This window comes from Helianthus annuus, chromosome 3 (genome assembly GCF_002127325.2).
Source record: "Helianthus annuus cultivar XRQ/B chromosome 3, HanXRQr2.0-SUNRISE, whole genome shotgun sequence".
Lineage (NCBI taxonomy): Eukaryota > Viridiplantae > Streptophyta > Magnoliopsida > Asterales > Asteraceae > Helianthus > Helianthus annuus.
In genome coordinates this window covers 142,285,115-142,305,984 of record NC_035435.2, presented here as the reverse complement: position 1 = coordinate 142,305,984, position 20,870 = coordinate 142,285,115, and the positions used below count along the sequence as shown (strand labels likewise).

At 43.5% G+C, this 20,870-nt stretch overlaps 1 long non-coding RNA gene across 2 annotated transcripts; it reads left to right on the top strand.

Annotated features, from left to right (window-relative positions):
* Positions 1–2,416: 2,416 nt before the first annotated feature.
* On the top strand, positions 2,417–20,514 carry LOC110929840. 2 transcript variants are annotated; one of them, XR_004889519.1, is made up of 9 exons: positions 2,417–3,448; positions 3,552–4,293; positions 4,403–4,532; positions 4,679–6,760; positions 6,840–6,986; positions 7,448–7,551; positions 7,673–8,027; positions 8,115–8,293; positions 20,461–20,506. It is a non-coding gene; the product is annotated as an uncharacterized LOC110929840 (long non-coding RNA). The 2 variants fall into 2 exon arrangements; XR_004889518.1 differs by having other exon boundaries at positions 2,417–4,293; positions 20,461–20,514.
* The last annotated feature ends 356 nt before the right edge of the window (positions 20,515–20,870 follow it).

Genomic DNA, 20,870 nt, shown 5'->3' with positions numbered 1-20,870 from the left:
GAACAGTGGGCTGATGCTGACAGTTGGGCTGGGCTTGTTGCTGGCAGTTGGGCTATATCAAGTGTTTGGTTTAGTTATCGCAGGGAGAATAAAAAGACGGAGGTCAAGGACACTTCTAGATGAGCAGATATTTTTCACATAGTCTTCCTTGTTTTCTCTCTCTAAATACCTAGGGTTTCATTTGGTTTAAGCACTGATTTGTCTTGAATCAGTGAGTTAGATCGAGATTCGGTGTTCTTGTAAGTGATTATCGTGTTGATAATCCTGTTAGTTGAGAGTTTTGTAAGATTGTTGTGTCTGTTCGTTGTTCATTCGTACAAGTAATCATTGAAATTTAGATCAAACTGTTCGGTTGGGTTTCTTGTGTCGATTACTTCGTGTTGATACCAATTTTAACAGATTTATTAGCTTATTGATTTTTTGAAAAGTTAAAAAGTGTTTGGATGAAGGGAAATTTACGAAACTGTCATTTGACCAACGTTCTTTACGAAAATGTCACGTTCATGCGTCTGTGGATGGACTCCTCTACATGGGAGGAGTCTGTGCGTCACCTTGAAGAGTCCATGAACGAGGAGTTGACACGTGTCCTTTCAAATGTTGAAGAGTCCATCCCTGACGCATCCCATGCCTCCCCGACGCATCCCATGCCTCCCCGACGCATCCCACGCCCTCCCCAACGCATCCCATGTGGAGGAGTCTGTCCACGGACGCATGAACATGACATTTTCGTAAAGAACGTTGGTCAAATAACATTTTCGTAAATTTCCTTTGGATGAAACTATTTTATGAGGAAAAAGTCAATAATAAGTTACTCCAAAAAGTTATGAGTTGTTTTGAAAAGCAAACATGGCCAAAATAGGGTGTGGCAAAAAAACTTACCTTTGGCTAGATAAATGGGCGGCTGCTCAACCACTTAAAAACATCTTTACTAACCTATTTGCTCCTGAAACCAACAAACTCTGTACGGTTTAGCAGCATTACTCAGTTTCGGGGAGAAATACTATTTGGTTCCGGGGTGGTGATCAACCGCTGACACACGTGCGTGACAAGAACGACTAGGAATCCTGCTTACTGATGCTAAACGGATACAATTTAAAGGGCAGGGAGGACTTTTGGCTCAGGCAAGGATCCGGTGGTTGTCAAGCTTTCACGGTAAGTAACCTTCGTCGTGAACTAGAGAACATGGAACAAATCCCTGAGACGAGAGTATTACCGTGGCTTGGTTAGATCCCACTTAAGATTAACTACCGGAAAAATTACGAAAATGCCGGTTCACTAAACCTGTTTTCAAATTTGTCACGCTCCTGCGTCCTTGGAGCGGCGCATCATACGCGGGATGCATCCTTCAAGCACGGGATGCGTCCTTAGAGCGAAACCCAATAAAAAATGGACACGTGGCCACGGGATGCGTCCTTCAAGCACGGGATGACGGGCAAGTTTCTGAAGCGTCCGGCGAGATTTCCGGCGAGTTGCAGATTTTCGACGAGTTTTCCGGCGAGTTGCCTGGACTTTCTGCTGAGGTAATGTTTGCCTCTGTTGTAGCTGTTGTGATTTAGTAGAATTCGAGTTGTTAGGGATACCAAGAATGGAAAGTGATGATGATCTCTGGGTTCCTACAGGAGAGTTCTTAGCCGGTTGAGATGAGGACAAAGAAGACGCTTGACCTGTTCTACCACTAGTGGATGCTGATGCATTTGTTCTAGGGCTTCCACCACCACCATCACTGCCTTTAGATATGGAAGTTCATGTAAGGTATGAGAAGACTGAGTAGCTGCTCCCATAGAGGTTGAGATGGGAGATCGAGATGACCGATTATTAGAACCAGATGCAACTCGCCAGAAAACTCGTCGGAAATCCAGGAACTCGCCGGAAACCTTGCCGGACGCTTCAGAAACTTGCCCGACTTATCCCGTGCTTGAAGGACGCATCCCGTGGCCACGTGTCCATTTTTTATTGGGTTTCGCTCTAAGACGCATCCCGTGCTTGAAGGACGCATCCCGCGTATGATGCGCCGCTTCAAGGACACAGGAGCATGACAAATTTGAAAACAGGTTTGATCAACCGAAATTTTCGTAATTTTCCCTTTAACTACTTCTCGTGGAGAAATTTCGATTTTAGAATGTTTCAGTCGTAATTACTAATTTCAATCTCAAGCTCCTTATTCTTTGCATATGTTGACTTTGTTGTCTTTTTTTATTTTCTGTATTGTTATATAGCCTCTAGCAAAAATCGCCTTCAGAAAAAATATTGCTAATTAATAGATGGAACATGTTAAGACAAATGTTGAATTTGAGTAAAAAGTAAATATATTCCACTTTTGTGTTTAAAACTAAAGTTACAGGACTTGAGGGGTTAATCATGGTCATTTCTAAACTCGATAAAAGATCAGGAAGGATTGTGAGTGGGTTCTAGTGTGGGTGGTTGAAAGAGAGACACGAACCCAGAAGGAATTAAATTTATCTTTTCTCGGTCAAAACTCAAAACTGAAGCTTCAACTCGGTATTTCCTTTTCCTGAACTACATTTTCGCTCTGCTTGAATGCTCACCATCACCTGCGAGGCTAATTCAATTATGGATGAGTTTGATCACCTCAAAATTCAGCTAAAAGATATTATATATTATATATGGATCCCACTAAGTGTAATTATATATTATATATGGATCCCGTGTAACCAACTCCTGAATCAACCTCTACCGTTGGATTTGGTTGAGATTAAATCTCAGCCACATAAACTCCCAAAATTAACTGCTCTGATGGCGGTTCTTGACAGTTACTTGCAGTTTTAGCAGGTTACCAAATAACTCCCCACTATCCCCTCTCCTCCCATATAATTCTCGTATAGTGGAAGAGGTTTTAGGGTTCTTTATCCATATCGAACCGTCACTCACACACATTTCACTATCTTTTCTGAAACCCACCAGACCACTATGTTCGCAGCCCTCCGGTGAACCACTGTGAATCGCCATTCCATGTAAGTGCAAAATCAAACTTCAGTTTGAACAAAGAAGGGATTTGGGTGATGGTTATGTAATTTCTAAGGGGGGCAAAATCAAACACTGATTTCAACAGAAGGAAAAAATTATCGCATGTAACTCTTATGTTGAGTTGAGAGATGGGGACGACGGCAATATGGCAGGTCCTAAACTAATAGAACCGACAATTTGCTGTAATGGGTATCGTTTTCTATATCCAAGTTGAATTGGTTGATTTTTCGATGGATTTGTTTGCGGCAGTGATGATTTATGCTGGTTGATGTCTCCTTGGTGGATTTGGTTGTAGTGGTTTTTGTTTTTTTGCAGTTTTCCCAACAACACCGTTGCTGATTTGGTCATCATCCCTCCAAGTTGTTTAATTGATCAGATCTTCATCCGGCCAACAAAACTATTCTTACTTCTTTATCACATGCTCACATCCGTCTACAACTTCATCGACAAGTTTTCTACAACTGTACTTATCTTTTGTATTCAAGCACTAATCAATGAATTTGTAACACACACACACACACACACACACACACATATATATATATATAGAGGGGTTAATTGTGCAGGAACTTTTCAATCATCTATTGAAGCTGGTACTTTGTTGGAGAGAGTAGACGCGTTTGATGTGAATGGGAACTCGGGTTTGATTTCTAATTTGTGGACGGATCAGAAGGCCGGTGTTTCATTTGCACATCTTTATGGGTATGCATCAATATTCCTCAAGCTCAAAAAAGTAAGAGCTAGAAAAGGGTTATCTTTTTCCTTGAATCTGTTTATTTATTCGTCAAAACTTAATACTAATATCTGTTTATTTGAAGGTTCTTTGTTTTTTGGCATGATGAATAAGGTGTGGAGGTTGTAATTTTCTTTTAAGTTTGATTTGCCTCTATATGTACATCTAATCAATGTTTTCTATTTTAGTGTGCGACACCTATTGGTATACGTCTTCTACGGTGAACATGAATTTCCAAGTTCTATTCCAGTAATCATAGAACTTTACCTATAAGTTTATAATGTTGGTATCGGAAAATTGTTTTTTCCGGTAACAAGACATGGTTTTCTTAATTTGGCCCTTGGAGATGAAACACAACCAAAGTCGACCCGTTTTTAGATTATCTTGTGTGTATGCTGATTTTAATGTTGGTGCCCCTTTTGAATGCAGTTACAAATGGGAAGCGACTTGAAGAGATCAGTTGATGTGTATGTATTTCGAAATGGGGAGTGATTTGAAGACCTGGGTATTAGATAAGTTGATGCCCGTCTTGGGATATTCGCAACCCGCCTTGGTTCAACATGTGTTTACTTTATGTAAGTTATCTTCAAACCTATGTTTGTACATATATTGCTGTTAAATTGGCATGCCATATTCTTTTAATCATGATTTAGACATATTCGTTTTTTTTTTACTTTATTGCAGCTAAGAAAGCTTCATCTCCTGATGATGTATATAATAATCTTAAAGACATGGGGGGTGTCATCTTCTAACAACACACGCATTTGGTGAAGAAATATTCTAGAAGGTTGAATATAAGAGATCTGAACCAAATGTGAGTTTCCCCCTTTTGAATAATTTAAATGTCCTGTTAGTGTTACCAGCCTTCTTTTATTTATGAGAGAATCATTGCTACCATAGTACCTCTTTTAATATTCTGATATTTGCTGTTGATCAAATATTAATTCCAATGTCCTATAGTTGTTACAGTGACTGACTGCCTGACAAAGAACCGGAGGAGTTATAGCATCATCTAAAGAAAAAAAAAGATGCCGCCGGGGTGATAAAAGTCTACTTTTAGTGATCATCATTTAATCAATCTAATTTTAATATGAATTGATTTTTGGGTTTTCAAGAATTTATGAATTGATTCCAATTATGATTCCCTAATCCTATTTAATATGAATTTAATGTTTGGTTATTTCAAGTCAAGTTTTGGGGTTTGAAACTTCAATTTCAATGGAATACCGACTCAAATAAGGTTGGTTTAATCTGTATCCAGGTTATGAAATGGGCTACTAATAATGGGCTGCTAAAAATACTCTGGCAGCTAGAACACTAAGCCCATTCCCGGCTGCTAAAAATAAGGCCACTAATTGGGCTTTTAAAAAAAAAATACATGGATTCAAAAATGCAAAGTAAACAGTATATTTCACATATTTATTTTTTAAAAAAAAAAAAATTCTATTCATCTTTTAAGTTTATAAATGATTAATGTCTTAAATTGCATTACAAAAATTATACTATAAGATAATAGTATAGCATCGATGTTGGAAGATAGGAATATAAGATGCATAACAAAAGATGGTCGACTTTTATAGGTTACCATTTTTTAGTAAACAGAACGGTCAAATTACCATCTTTTAATAAACAGGTCAATATCACTTTTTTATGTAAGCGGGCCAAGGTAACTATGGTGGGTCAAGGTTACCATGTTAATAAGGGGTGAAGGTTACCATTTTAGTAAATGGGTCAGAAGGAGATACTTTAACAAACGGGTCAAACTAACCCTTTTAGTAAACGGTTCAAACTCATCATTTTTAGCAAGCAAGTCAAAATACCATTTTTGGTGAATGGGTAAAATTGTCGTTCTTAGTAAACATACCATAAGTTAATAAAATTAAAAGTTGTCTTAATTAGACACTTAGTGTATTTTCCCTTATCATTTTTGGCCCATCAAAAGCCCTGTGTGATTTGTATTAATATTTGTTAACACAAAGAGTTAGAAATCAAGTTTAGAATCATACCAATTTGGGAGTTCGAGATTGCCGGATAGGTTGGATTTTGTAGTATACCTTCATTTTATTCTCTGACCCTCAAAACATCCAACCCGTCTTTATATCTTTTTTTGGGTCTTTATATCTTTGTTTGTTACCCTGTTAACGTACCCGTCCACCGGACGGGTATTAAACTAGTTCTATTGGCCACCGACAATTTTGCACCCAACAAACGTATTGGGCGCGGCGGCTTCGGATCAGTGTATAAAGGAGAACTCTCTCGGCAGCCCGGGGGACTTGTAACTGTAGCTTGTAAGCGTTTGGATCCAAAATTTGGACAAGGTCACGTTGAGTTTTTGAAAGAGATCGTGATGCTATCCAAATGCAAACATGAAAATTTGGTTTCTCTGTTACACTTTTGCATTGAAGGTGGTGAGAGGATTCTGGTGTACGAGTATGTATCGCATGGGAGCCTCGATTGTTATCTAAGTGACCCTAGTGTTGTTACATGGACTAAGCGTCTCAGGATATGTGTGGGAGCTGCCCGCGCACTAAACTATCTTCATGATCCGGTGGACACCCACCAAAGAATAATCCATCGGGACATCAAAAGTTCGAATATTCTTTTGGACGAGGAATGGAATGCCAAGGTTTCGGATTTTGGTCTATCAAAATTTGGCCCGGCTAACCAACCCCAAACATATCTGGTTTCAAATGCGGTTGGTACGCCTGGATATTGTGATCCGTTGTATTGGGAAACGGGTATTCTATCAAAAGAGTCTGATGTGTACTCTTTTGGGGTAGTGTTGTTTGAAGCAATGTGTGGGAAATTATGTTTTGAATATCATGGTGGTAGGTTACATGGCATTTTGGTGCCTATGTGGAAAAAATGTTTTGAGGAAAAAAGACTAGATGACATAGTTTTTAATGGTCTAAAGGAACATATGGAACCTGATTCTTTGAATACGTTTTCAACCATTGCTTATCAATGTTTAAAGCGAGCTCGTGAAGAACGACCCACAATGGCAGAGATGGTGCAAAAACTTGAGTTGCACTTGAACAACAAGTAATTTTTTTTTCATTTTATTAAATGTTCCCATTGTAAAAGTGTAATTCTGATTTATTTCTAATATCTATTGTGACAGGAGGTTGTTGAAGATATCGGAAAGAGAATGAGCTTTGAAGAGATGCGAAGGATTGCGGATTTGGCTGTATCTCCTCTGTCCTACATAACCCAAAGTCAACTTCTCTTGCTTTTCATCAAAGGGATGCTTGTTGACGATGGCAAAACGGTAAACTGCTCCTATTTTAAAGTTAGGAGTCTCATTGGTCAAATTTCAAGTGCGTATATATGATAATTATGTAGGTGTGATTGCTCTTGAAATGAAAATGAAAATGAAAGTTAGGAGTGTCGTTGGTCGAATAATTTGTATGTTAAATCGAAAGTTCCTTTAGAATTTATATAGTTTTCGTAACTTAGTTGACTAAGCCTTAGCCAGGGCCTTTTCAAGCCTAAGGGAAGAGGATTGAGTCAGGTTTATTAGCTTTTCTATTTTTATCATCATTTTAATATAACTAATGATCAAACTATTTGAAGTTAAATGTTCATATTCATAAATATCCAAACAATTTAAAGAGTTGTTTAGATGTAAAAAAATATTTTGTTCTATAATTCTAACACATTCATCCTGACTTAATTATGTGTCTCTTTACAAAGTTTTGTTGATATACTAATCAGATGTCTATTCCACAGTGGTTTTCCGTAAATAAGAAAGGACAACACCGTGAACTCGTATCTGCTTCAACATGTTTTTCTACATCTAGCACGTTTTCCCCACCTAAAACATTAGGTTCAAGGTCAGTTTACTGTCTCGTATTCATATCAATCCAGTTATTTTGAGATGATGTTTTGAAGTTTTGTTTCTTATATTTATCTAATTGCTTGAATTAATCCAACTTTAATTTTGTTATGATGTAGATTTCAACACATGTTAAGATATGTATCAACCCAAGATTTGAAACCAACAGTTATGACTCGATTCTTGTCACCAAATGTTACATACGTCATAAACCTTGTCTACGACTGCGAGTATCCTCATCATAACAGCCTGCGTATACCCTTCAAATACAAACTGAAAGAAATGAGAGAATATTCGACGACATGTGTTGCACACGTTGGGGAAGGAGGATGGCGAAGGACCGAACTGTTCCAGTTTACTAGCACCAAAAGGGAACATTATTTTGACATTCAGTTATCGAGCGAGATAAAGAGTTCTGCATCCAATTCCTTTACTATTTCCATCGAAGGCGTTGAATTTTGTCCTGTAGACTTTGTATGTAGACAGACAGACATATTTGAATCATTTTTTTGTTTACTCATTTTAAAGTTCAGATTCTAATACGAATTAATGTCATTATAGGAGGAGAAGGATGAAAATAAGGTGGATCATTGCAACCAACAGACTTTGATTGGGGGGAAAGATTGCCACATGATTACACCTACATAGTCAAATGGTCAAAAGATATCGAGGAGTCGATGACTAAGAATGAAGTCTACTTTCTGCTTCGCAAAGGACTATACATCAATACTTCACAACAGGTATAACGCACACCATGGTTCCTTTCTCATCCCATAATTTTAGCCGAATCATTAGGGTATACGGGGCACTCTCGGTGACCCCATGCGGTGACCCAAGTCCCCGCTAGGGAACACCGTCGCCATCCCTGCGGTGAGGCAAATCGGGGACCAAGCTTGGTGTATGTTCACTGCATGAAGGAGAGAGGAGATGGTGGGTGAAGGGGTATGGTCCCAGATCTCGCGTCAGCATCGACCGCGAGTGACCATTACCCTTATCAAAACCCCCACTAGCTAACAACCCACTTGTGCCCATGCGGGAACGCGTCGACACAAGGGTTGAATCCAATCTATCTAATAACAAAGGAGGACTTACATGGAACAGGAGAACGGTAGAATGATGCGACATAGCATCACATCTGGTGTACGAAAACGGAAGTATTCACAGCGACGCGGCATCGCACCGCGTCCAGTGAACACTTCTATCAATACAGGAAAGCCTTACCTTGGGCATAGAAGAAGATGAACGTAGCGGTACGGCTGACACCGCACCATACGGACATTTTCGTCACGACAAGGGATGCAGGCAAGACGACGATGCGGCTAGCACCGCATCTCGCGTATTCCTTGATCACAAGTAGGAGACGCGGTAACTTCAGATGTTACCGCACGTAGCGATGCGGCTTGCACCGCATCCTATGTACTCAAGCAAGTGGTACTGACACCACAGTGCAAGTGGCACCAATGACAGTTACCTGTCAGAGCTACGTAAGCAATGGACTGACGTGGCGTAACCTCCATAACCGACGAGCCTGACACACCTGAAAAGGGGCAGCACGTCGTCAGTCCATCCATCATCATCCTCCTCCACTCCTCGGCTATAAATACCAACCCCAAACCAGGTTTGAGGTATCTTCTCACAACTCTCTCACTACTACTACTATCTTACTTTGCTTCCCAAGCAAACTACTGATTCTCACGCCGGAGAGTGGTAACAAGGAGCACCCCCCACCCCATCCTCCTTGTTACGAGTCACGGCTTTTTTCCTTGTGCAGGAGATCAACCACCGGTGATCCAGCCAGCGATCCTCGAGAGGAAGGGATTAACCCTTCTTGACGAGACCAGTGAGTTAACCCTGCCCGGTTAACCATTGTTTCATCATTGGCGCCCACCGCTACTCTTAGCATTTTCTAATCCATCCCTTTTTCCTCTCACGATCATGACTGATCACCAAAACAACACTGCGGATAACCAAAATCCTCCAATCCCAAACCCGGTAGGGGTCAATGCCTCGACCTCTCAACCCGGACACATTGGCACGTCCACACAAAGGAGCCCCTCCTTTATGTTCGGACATGACTTATCACAGTTCCCATCTGTGATCCCACCAGGCACGACCATTCATGCCTGGTACGAGCAGCAGGCAGCTACGCTGACTGCAGCATACAACCGCGCTTGTACTGAAGCAAATATACGAGCTGGGCTTCCCCCAGCACCGCACACCCCTGTTGAGCGTATTTTACAATACGACGGCATGATCCATTCACACCCGGCTTCAAGAAGCCGGCGTGAAGAAAGGGGATCGTCTTACTGTTCGGTCCACACCCTCAACGAGGATGATTCCTCATACGGGTCCCACACCAGAGGACCGGTACATACCCGCCTTGGCCCCCATGGCGAGGACAGGAGGCGATCAACCTCCAGACGCGGCCCCGACATTCAGAGCCGATTGGGCCCACAACCATACACCGAAGGGTACGGTCATACCGACCCTGACGACCATAGCTACCGCGGTGATTCGCATGACACCAGTAGCAGACCGGGAGGACGCAACTATGTTCCTCCCAGTCACCCCCGCAACACATACCTTAGGGCGGCAAAGCGCCCTGTGAACGAACCATACAGGCCAAAGGCAGCGGCCGAAAATTCCAAGTTCGGCACGCGGATTGCCAACGCCCATGTCACCACGACAAAGTTCCCATTCAACGTTGGGAAATACAATGGTTCGACCGACCCGGACGACCACATGAACGTCTTCATGGGCGCGGGCATCAACGGCCAGTGGGATGAACCCACTTGGTGCAATTTTTTCCCCCAGACCCTTACGGGCCTGGCCAGGGCATGGTTCGATTCTTTGCCAGTGGGATCACTGGATTCATTCGAGGACTTGCGTACCAAGTTCCTCGCACATTTTTGCCAGCAGCGACGCCACGAACGAGATTCGTGTGACGTCATGAACATCTGGCGAAGGAACGACGAATCGCTCGAAGCATTCGTCGTCCGTTATAATAAAGAATGCCTGGAGATAGGTGACGTAGCAGACCAAATGGCACGAAACCACTTCATCCGGGCCGTCAAAGACAGAGAGATGATCATGACCATCTCTGGCAAGGAGGGCTTGCCCAAAAAATGGGAAGATGTCATGACTGCGGTCAAGAAATACGCCCAGACACAGCGGTCACTCGAACCGCATGTGGCAAAGGCAAAACCCCAAGCCGAAACATCCCAACAAGGGTCCAAGCGTAACAATAAACGCAACCGGGACGTTGGAAATCGCGATATTTCCAAACCATACTTCCCGCAAACCAACACGTTCGATCCAAAGAACTACAACCCCGCCTGAGACAATCGGGCGTCCAAGAAAGACTCTCGGGACCGCAACTGGACCGAAATCACCATGTCGCCAAGCGAGGTCCTCCTTGCGGACCCACAGTTCTTGCGACCGGCCCAACCAATGAAGTCCAAGAAAAATTAGGACCTCACACTCTACTGTGAGTACCACAAGGACTCGGGCCACACCACCAACAGCTGCATCAGTCTCCGACTGGAGATTGAGCGCGCCTTAAAGGAGGGGAAACTGCAACATCTTTTGTCAGGTGGGCAAAAACCCACCAAGCGCATTACCCCTCACGGCGAAGGTACCTCCTCCGGGAAGCGAACCATGCACGTGGCTTCCACCCACATGATCCACGGAGGCAAGGGCAGGCCGCGGAAAGCGGCAAGAAGGCCGGAATGTGACTGGAGGGACGAGTAAGTCGTCTTTCCAAAAGTTCGAGGCGGACCGCGCGATAGGCGCGCCGTCGTCATTTCAGGCCAACTGGCACACTACTGCACCGAGCGTCTATTCATCGACCCGGGCAGTACATCTGATATAATCTACGAACAATGCTTCAACCAGTTCGACCAGGAGGACAAAGATCGGTTGCAAGCAGTAGATTACCCGTTAACCGGGTTCGCAGGGGAAACTGTCTTTCCCCTAGGCCAGATTACTTTTCCTGTGCGTCTTTCCAGCGGAAACCGCACAAGGACAGAAGAGGTAAACTTCATGGTTTTACCTCACACCTCCAGATATGACGTACTCCTCGGGAGAGAATCCCAAGGAGATTTCAATATGATTACGTCGGTCCCCCACTCTGCGGTTGGTTTCCCAACCGAATCGGGGGTCGCGATAATCTATGCCCGCAGGGACGTCATGATGTCGGACGAAGTACGTCCGACCAAGGTCGCAAGGCCCACCCCCAATGACCAGCCAGAAAAATGGGTTCTCAACGCGAGATACCCAGAACAAAAGGTCACATTGGGTCACGCCTTGTCCCCGACCACCAAAGCGCAACTGAAGCAGCTCCTCTTCAGGAACCAAGACATCTTCGCGTGGACACCCGCAGACATGACCGGGGTCCCACGTGATATTGCGCAACATCACTTGAATACCATGCCAGGTATCAAGCCAGTGATCCAAGGCCAACGCCACCTTGGGTCAGCTAAAAATCAGGCGATGCAAGAGCAGATCGAAGAACTGCTCTCCGCAGGCATCCTGCGGGAAGTTAAATACCAGACTTGGTTGTCCAACCCAGTCATGGTAGAAAAACCGTCCGGGGGCTGGCGCATGTGCGTCGATTACAAAGACCTTAACAAAGCCTGCCCCAAGGATTGTTACGCGCTTCCAGAAATCGACGAAAAGGTCGATAATCTCGCACCATTCAGGTGGATGTGTTTCCTCGATTGCTATAAGGGATACCATCAGGTACAAATGGCAATCGAGGATGAAGACAAAACGGCATTCCGGACTCCCACCGGAAATTACTGCTATACAAAAATGCCGTTTGGGTTGCGCAACGCCGGCTCAACCTACCAAAAGTTGATGAACGACACTTTTCGCGGCCAAATAAGCAAAAGTGTCGAAATCTACATGGACGACCTGGTCGTCATGAGCATGGAAGAAGATACCATGCTCACAGATATTGAAAGAACATTCCAAACTCTGCGAAGCGTTAACATAAAGCTCAATCCAGGGAAATGCTCGTTTGGAATGGAAGAAGGCAAATTCCTTGGGTTCATCGTGACTAAAGATGGATTCAAGGTAAACCCGGAGAAGGTCCAGGCGATCGAGCGCATGCCATCGCCTTCATCGATGAAGGATATGCAACGGCTAGCCGGCAGGCTAGCGGCACTTAACAGATTCTTAGCCAACCACGCAGCTAAGTCTTATCCGTTCATCAAGACCCTGCGGAGCTGTTCAAAGAAAGAACAATTCCAGTGGACCGCAGAGGCTGAACAGGCCTTCCGGGAAATGAAGGAGTGTTTGATACAACTCCCAACTTTAACCGCACCAAGCAAGGATGAGCCACTCATACTATACCTATCCGCCGCGGACAACGCGGTGGGTGCGGTACTAATTGTGGAGCGAAAGGGGGTTCAAACACCCATCTACTACATCAGCAAGATGCTCAACGACCCAGAGACGAGGTACTCAATAATGGAGAAATTGGTGCTAGCATTAGTGCACGCTTCAAGACGGTTGCGACGCTACTTCGTAAACCACGTCATCACAGTGCTAACCAATTACAGGATCGGCCCGATCCTCTCCAAACCCGACATCTCTGGGCGATTAGCGAAATGGGCCATCGAGCTGGGCGCGCACACGATACATTATAAACCGCGCACCGCGATTAAAGGCCAGATCTTAGCTGATTTCGCCGCCGAAGTACCGGTGAATCGCATCCAAGAATGCGAAGAAGCACAAACTCCTGCACCAACGCCACCCTCCTTAGAGACATGGGCACTCTTCACAGATGGTGCCTCCAACGATGAGGGAGCGGGTGCAGGTCTGCGACTCGTCAGCCCCGACGGCCAAGAACTCACATATGCAATCCGCCTCGAATTCAAAAGCACAAACAACGAGGCAGAATATGAGGCTCTGTTAGCGGGGCTACGTTTAGCAGTCAAAATCGGCGTGCAACATCTGGAAGCCCACGTCGACTCTTTGTTAGTAGCAGGCCAAGTACGCGGCGACTATGCCGCAAAGGGGGATATCATGATCCTCTACCTCGAGCAAGTCCTGCAACTAAAATCCAAATTCGCTTCGTTCAATATTCGCCATATTAATCGAAGCGAAAACAAGTCCGCCGATGCACTTTCAAAACTTGCATCTACCAGCTTCCAACACTTGGCCAAGGAGATACGCATCGAAATCCTGCAAAATCCTTCGGTACCCCTGCGCCAAGTCAACGTCATTCAATACGGTTCAACATCATGGATGACACCTATTATCGCATATCTACAATCCGGTGTGACTCCCGAAAGCAAATCAGAAGCACGCAAACTACAATACAAAGCGTGCCATTATCAAATGGGAGACGGCATCTTATACCGCAAATCATACCTCGGGCCACTACTACGATGCGTCAACCCCCAGGATGCCACATACCTCATTCGAGAGATACACGAGGGCATATGTGGCATACACGCTGGACCACGCATGGTAGTAGCCAAAATCATGAATGCCGGATATTACTGGCCCGGCATGCACCTGGATGCCGTCAAAGAGTTGCGCAAGTGCATCGACTGTCAACGTCATGCTCCAAAAACCTTGCGGCCAAAAAACAACTTAGTCCCCGTCACAACCGCATGGCCCTTCCAGAAATGGGCAATTGACGTTGTGGGACCTTTCCCTGACGCTCCAGGTGCGGTTAAATTTATCATAGTGGCGGTTGATTACTTCACCAAATGGGTAGAAGCAAAACCACTAACCTCAACCACTGCTATGATAACAAGAAAGTTCATTTGGGAACACATCATCTGCCGTTTCGGATTACCAATGTGCATCGTCACCGATAACGGCACCAACTTCGTTGCCGACGAATTTCAAAAATGGCTAGAAGAACTACACATTGAGCACATATTCTCATCAGTCGCACACCCGCAAGGGAACGGCCAAATCGAGAGTATCAATAAAAGCCTAGTCGAAGGGATCAAGGCACGGTTGGGAACGGCCAGGCGTGGCTGGGTCGATGAACTCCCAAGTATCTTATGGGCTCACCGTACAAGCCCAAAAACAAGCAATGGGGAAACACCCTTCAACCTAGTCTACGGTTCAGAAGCGGTGATCCCCGCAGAAGTAGGTCTCCCCTCTCCTAGAATGTTGGCTATTGAAAAACTAGACAACAACATGGAACGCAGGATCGATTTGGACCTCTTGGAAGAAAGGCGCGAAAACGCTGCCATCAACGAGGCCAAATATAAATCCAAACTTGAAAAGTACTACAACGCGCGCGTCCGCGTTTGTACTTTCAACCCAGGAGACTACGTCCTACGCGACAATGAGGCATCTAATGCCGAGCGCCCAGGCAAACTCGCCCCCAAGTGGGAAGGACCCTACCTCATCAACGAGGTCTTAGGGAAAGGCGCGTATAGATTGCAAACACTAGAAGGCGAACCTATCGCACGCACATGGAATGCACAACAGCTTCGACGCTGTATATGTAAGCCATGTTCTTACATTTCTCTATGTAACCTATTGGGCCGCAGGCCATTTGCAAATAAATAAATAAGCAATTTTCTACATTATTGTTTGTTATTACTATTACAAATGCGTGTTCCACTTTGCGGTATCCCAAAAACAGATTGGCAAAATCTTCATTCGTGATACCCATACAAAGTGGTAACCACACACAAATATTGTAATAGGCCAGCAAAAAGGAAAAAGACTTGCATGTTTTATCCGGCCGGATACACAAGTTTTTGTTCAACACTTGACACAATTCCTGAGCCCAAAAAGGCAAACAATGGAATTGACGCGGACTCATACGACAAAGGTATGGAGTACACTCGACCCCATTCACAAATGGGTAGAGTTCCGGTAATATAAGCTTTTACAAAGCTTAAAGCAATTCTAAAACCCTCACACGGTAAGTAACAGAATTGATGCATACACATACAACAAAAGTATGGAGTATACTTGACCCCGTTCATAAATAGGTAAAGTTACGCATACACACGTTCAGACATGCAAGAATTAAAAACACTTGTACAAACTGAACAAAGAAATTTTATATTCAAAAAATTCAAGTATCCACATGATGCTTACTGAATTTACATAAAGTTCCTATTCTATACAAGAGGAATACAAAAAGGAGGCACACTCGCCAACCTAAACCCTATTTTGTACCGCTGGTCCCCGCGTCTACTCCGGCACCACCAGCGGGTTCTTCCTCTTCCACATCCGGATAAAGCATCCGCAAGCGGTCAACATAGTCCGCAACCTCCAAACACTCGTCCAGCTCACCTACACAGGCAAGGGGCGTATCATAAAAGGAGGCTACGGCCGCTTTCAGACGACCTTCGGTATCCACATCACGGAACCCGGATGCCTGATCAGTATAACCGCCTGCGGATAATACATTGATATCCCCAATGCAGCGGTTATAACCAGCCTTGAAGCCAGCATCGCGCGCACGTTCCTTAACCAGGTCCAAACCAGATGAGGTCTCAGGGGCATTCATGATAGCCTCGACAATCTGCAATAAAAAGATCATAAGTCTTGAATGCTAATCCTAGCAAATGTAAAGGCAAAGGATACTTACACGCGCGATGCCGTGAGTCCGCAGCCACTCACGGTCAGCTTCCAGCTGGTTAAAAGAGGACACCAAGGCATCCTTGGCCTCAGCAGCAGCGTCAGCCCGCTTCTCCGCAGAAGACACGCGGGCAGTAAGGTCCGTAACCGCGACCTCCCGGGCCTGAACCTCAGCCTGTTACAAAAACAGCAAACAGTTCACTCGACAAATATGTTCAAAACAATAAAGGACGAAAGCAACAAAGTTAAAGAAACGTACCTGCAGGCTTTCAACAACTTTGCCTAAACGAATGCGCTCCGCATTCGCCTCTTCAAGAGCCTTAGAAGCACGGCATACCTGTGTCTATTATCTCCGACAGGGATACTAGATACACATCTCATTTCTGGAAAAGTTTCCAGCAATCTTTGGGCACGCGTTTGAACTTTAGTACGGCTTACCATCCACAGACGGACGGTCAAAGTGAGCGTACTATCCAAACGCTAGAAGACATGCTTCGTGCATGTGCGATCGATTTAGGTGGTAACTGGGATAAAAACCTACCCCTGATCGAATTCTCCTACAATAATAGCTACCACACCAGCATAAAGGCTGCGCCTTTTGAGGCATTATATGGTAGGAAATGCAGATCGCCTGTTTGTTGGGCGGAAGTAGGAGAGGTCCAATTATCGGGACCAGAGATTGTTTTCCAGACAACGGACAAGATTGTCCAGATCCGAGAACGTCTCAAGGCTGCCCGCGATAGGCAGAAGAGCTACGCTGATCCAAAGCGTAGGGATTTTCACTTCGAAGTGGGTGAAAAAGTATTACTTAAGGTGTCGCCCTGGAAAGGGGTGATGCGTTTCGGCAAGAAAGGCAAACTGAGTCCGAGATACATAGGACCTTTTGAGGTCATTGAACGGGTCGGATCAGTTGCCTATAAGTTGAACTTGCCTGAAGAGCTCAATGGAATTCACAATGTGTTCCACATCTGCAATCTCAAAAAGTGCTTCGCCGACGAATCGTTGGTGATTCCACACACAGATGTGCATATAGATGAGAGCTTAAAGTTCATAGAAAAACCCTTGTCGATTGAAGATCGACAGGTGAAAAAGCTTCGCAGAAAGCACGTACCAATTGTAAAAGTCAAATGGGATGCTCGTAGAGGTCCTGAATATACGTGGGAAGTCGAAGCTACAATGAAAGAAAAATACCCCTATTTATTTGAGTAAATCTCGGGTCGAGATTTATTTTAAGGGGGTGAGGATGTAACACCTCGAAATTTTGTGTCCAATGATGTGTTAACACGTGTCATTTGTTTACACGTGGCATCTATAATAAATAAAGGACTAATTTTGACAAACCTTGAAAGTATATAAATTCGAGGGTTATAAATGTCAACAAGGGTGAATATACTGTATAGTATCCCTAAATAATGCTTAAACCTTCAAACGAATAAATTATAGATCGTACAAAAACAAAACGCGGAAGAAAGTGAGAGATTACAAACTACGGGGGTTAACTGTGTCAACATGTTTAATAATACCTCTGAGTGACCCTTTAACGTTCCAAAGACTTTGTAACGGTATTATACCCTCACTAAAATAATATATATGAATTTCGCGAAGTTTCGATATGAAACGAGAAAGTTACGATCGAATTCGTAGAAGAAGGGTTAAAAGCGTCAACAGTGAAAGTTAAGGCTTTCCAATATAAATAATAAATAAACCGGGGACTTAATAATGCGGGTAATGAACACGAGGCCCCTATCGGTAAATAACCGAGGGCCAAACCGCAAAGTTACCCCTTCAAAACCGAAAGGTCAGGCAAATCATTACGAAAGATTTCGTTATTAATGGCCCGATTCTGTAATCATTATAAAAGATTTGAAAAATCCAGAAAATATAACCTCACGCGACCCGCGTAAGGTTTCAACATTAGTTGAGGCGGGCCGCGAGCCTCTTAAATAACGCGTCTGTTATATGAACTTTAGGCGACCCGCGTAAAAGAAGCATGGAATGTCCATGCGGGCCGCGTAAAGTGCCCAGATGCAGAATTGTAGTAACTACTTGGCTTTTGGACCATTTGAACGATCAAACCTTAATCAAAGAGGCATGGGCACCCTACAATTGACCCATATCACTCAGGGGACATCTACCCATCATCATGATCAGTAGTAGCATGTTGTGTAATGATTTTAGGCCTTGTTCTTGGCTATAAATAGCACCATTGTGCTCATAACATTCACAACACCAAAACTCACTTCTCTGATCATTCTAAGTGCTCCCAAGCATTCTCTTCTGCTCTATAATCAAGAACACACTTCTGTAAGTCGTTCACAATCAATTTGGTCTTGCATTTCCATAGTTATAGCTCATAGACGCAACCGTCGTAACTAACGGTTGTCATTGCAATATCTTGCAAATGGTTCAGTCTTATGACGAATCAAAAATGGTTATGAGTTGGTATTTATGTGGGTATTAAACCTCTAAAATGGTTCCCCCTGATCACCACTCTAACTGTGTCAATTATCGAGTCAAACGTGCGGTTAAAAAGTCAACAGAAAGCTATTTTAGCAATTTAAGCATAATCTGTGATATATATGTTATGGAACCTGTTTTGACAATCATAAAACATGATAATAAGTATATAAACATGTTTGCGCTCGTTTGAATCGATCATTTGCTATATAGAACCGGTTCGGAGCAGAAAGTCGCAAAAGTTTGACTTTTGCTTTGACTTCAGTTCTGACCCGTTTTAGTGAGGTATAAATATACCTTAGGACTCTCTTAGGACCAGGTCACATGTTGGTATAAGCCTCTGTGGTCGGTTCATGAGTTATCCGAGTCTTTAGCGCATTTCCGTCATTCGCCTAAAAGTTGACCGTAACGGCCTTTTAAAATTAAAACGAGTATTTCGAACACGTGAACGGACCAAAACCTTGCTTGTTAAATTATAAGCATGTCCCTGAAGTTTCACGTCAATCCGAGGCCTAGAATGAGAGTTATGCTAAAAGGCGCACTTTTAAGAAAGTTTTGTAATTAACGGCGCAATTAGCATAACGCCCATCTAACCCAAGTTTTCGTCACCAAAACTTTTACCCACTGTGGTAAAATAATATTTTGGGAATTTTAAAGATTTTTAATAATTTTTACCTTGCTCATAACCTGCGGTTATGGCTACGGTTCGGTAAATACCGAATATGCCCTCTTTGGCCAAAACGGGAGTTCTACAAGGTCTTTTGACCCGATTCCAATTGCCACTGGTTTTAAATAATAAATAAAGTGTTTTAAGCTTTATAAGCTGTTCGGGAAACTCAGATTTCCTGTAGAACTCGAAAAGCCTTTTTAAAGTCTTTAAAATGACCGAAAAGCCCCTTCGGGGCATAATATAAACTTAAACTCGTTACGGGCATTACGGAAGGTATCCTACTGATGCCAAAATACTTTTAAGGCATATTGACTTAGGAAATAAGCGTACGACTCTTATGGTTAACCGTTTCGCCTATTTGCGCACACGGTACGGCTCATGGAACTAGTTTTCGTGCAATAGCCGATACGGGTCAAATTATACTATTTGAACCCCAAAATCCAGAGTATGAACCATTGACCCATATAAAAACAAGTCTCTGAACTTGTTGGGTCCAAATCATACTCCATTCTCGGTTTTCGCCTTTTCGTGCGAATTAACCATATCTATATATCGGAATCAACCGGTTTAAGCTACGGCTAATACAAGGACCGTTAGGATTCTAAGAGGTTAATTAAAACCTTCGTTCCAGATTAGGAGCCCCAGTAAAAGCTATCGGTGACTTGATCTAAATTAAGAATTAATACTTGCAAAGGTAAATACTTTTGACTTATTTCCCCTATATGGGCTTGGGTTACGGTATATTAATACCGCTTGATTGAGCATTATATACTTCCATCGCTTAGGTGGTTAATTGATTAAATATGATTGGCTCATTTAAACAGTTTTGTTGCTTATAAGCCTTTGGGGGGTTTAATGACCGTTGTCCCGGATATCCTTGGCATCATTTTACGAAATGGCCACGACCATCGACATCCCGGTGTAGGCGTACACCCGGTATAAAGTGTCGACATTAAAACTAAAAGACGTAGCCGTTGGTTTCTGTACTACGGTTTTACGCAAACGTGGTGTGTCTATAAATCTTTAACCCGGCACGACCCGGGCTACTGAACGCATAAAAGAACATGTAAAACGTTCACAAGATCATTATGAATTTTCCCAAGTTATAAAAGAGTTTGTGCCTTGTGCATTCAAATCAATTTTAATAAACATTTTCAAATGTGTCAGTTGAATGTATTTACCAGTGTAAACTGACGTATTTTCCTCAAAAAGATTAAGTGCAGGTACCTAAACGTAATTGGCTGGTATTAGCTCCCTAGCGTCGGGATAAGCCTCGCAAGCTTGATTGCAGTATCTGATGGAACAATACTTTATAATTATTTACGATCCACTGTGGATATATTCAACCCTTGTAATACATTTTGATATTACGATCAAAGGTTGAAGTTTATATATTTATTTTATGCTTCCGCTGTGCATTATATAATTGTGTGGTTTGACTATATTGTTGCCAACATCGTCACGGTAATCCCCCACCGGGCCCACCGGTGAGACACGTGGAAATCGGGGTGTGACAGGAAACCACTGCACTGATTTTAAGCTGGGCATCGCAATAGTCTCCCCTATGATCGTCTCGGTCACATTCCGAAACGTCATATCTGCAACAATGGCAGCAGCCTTGA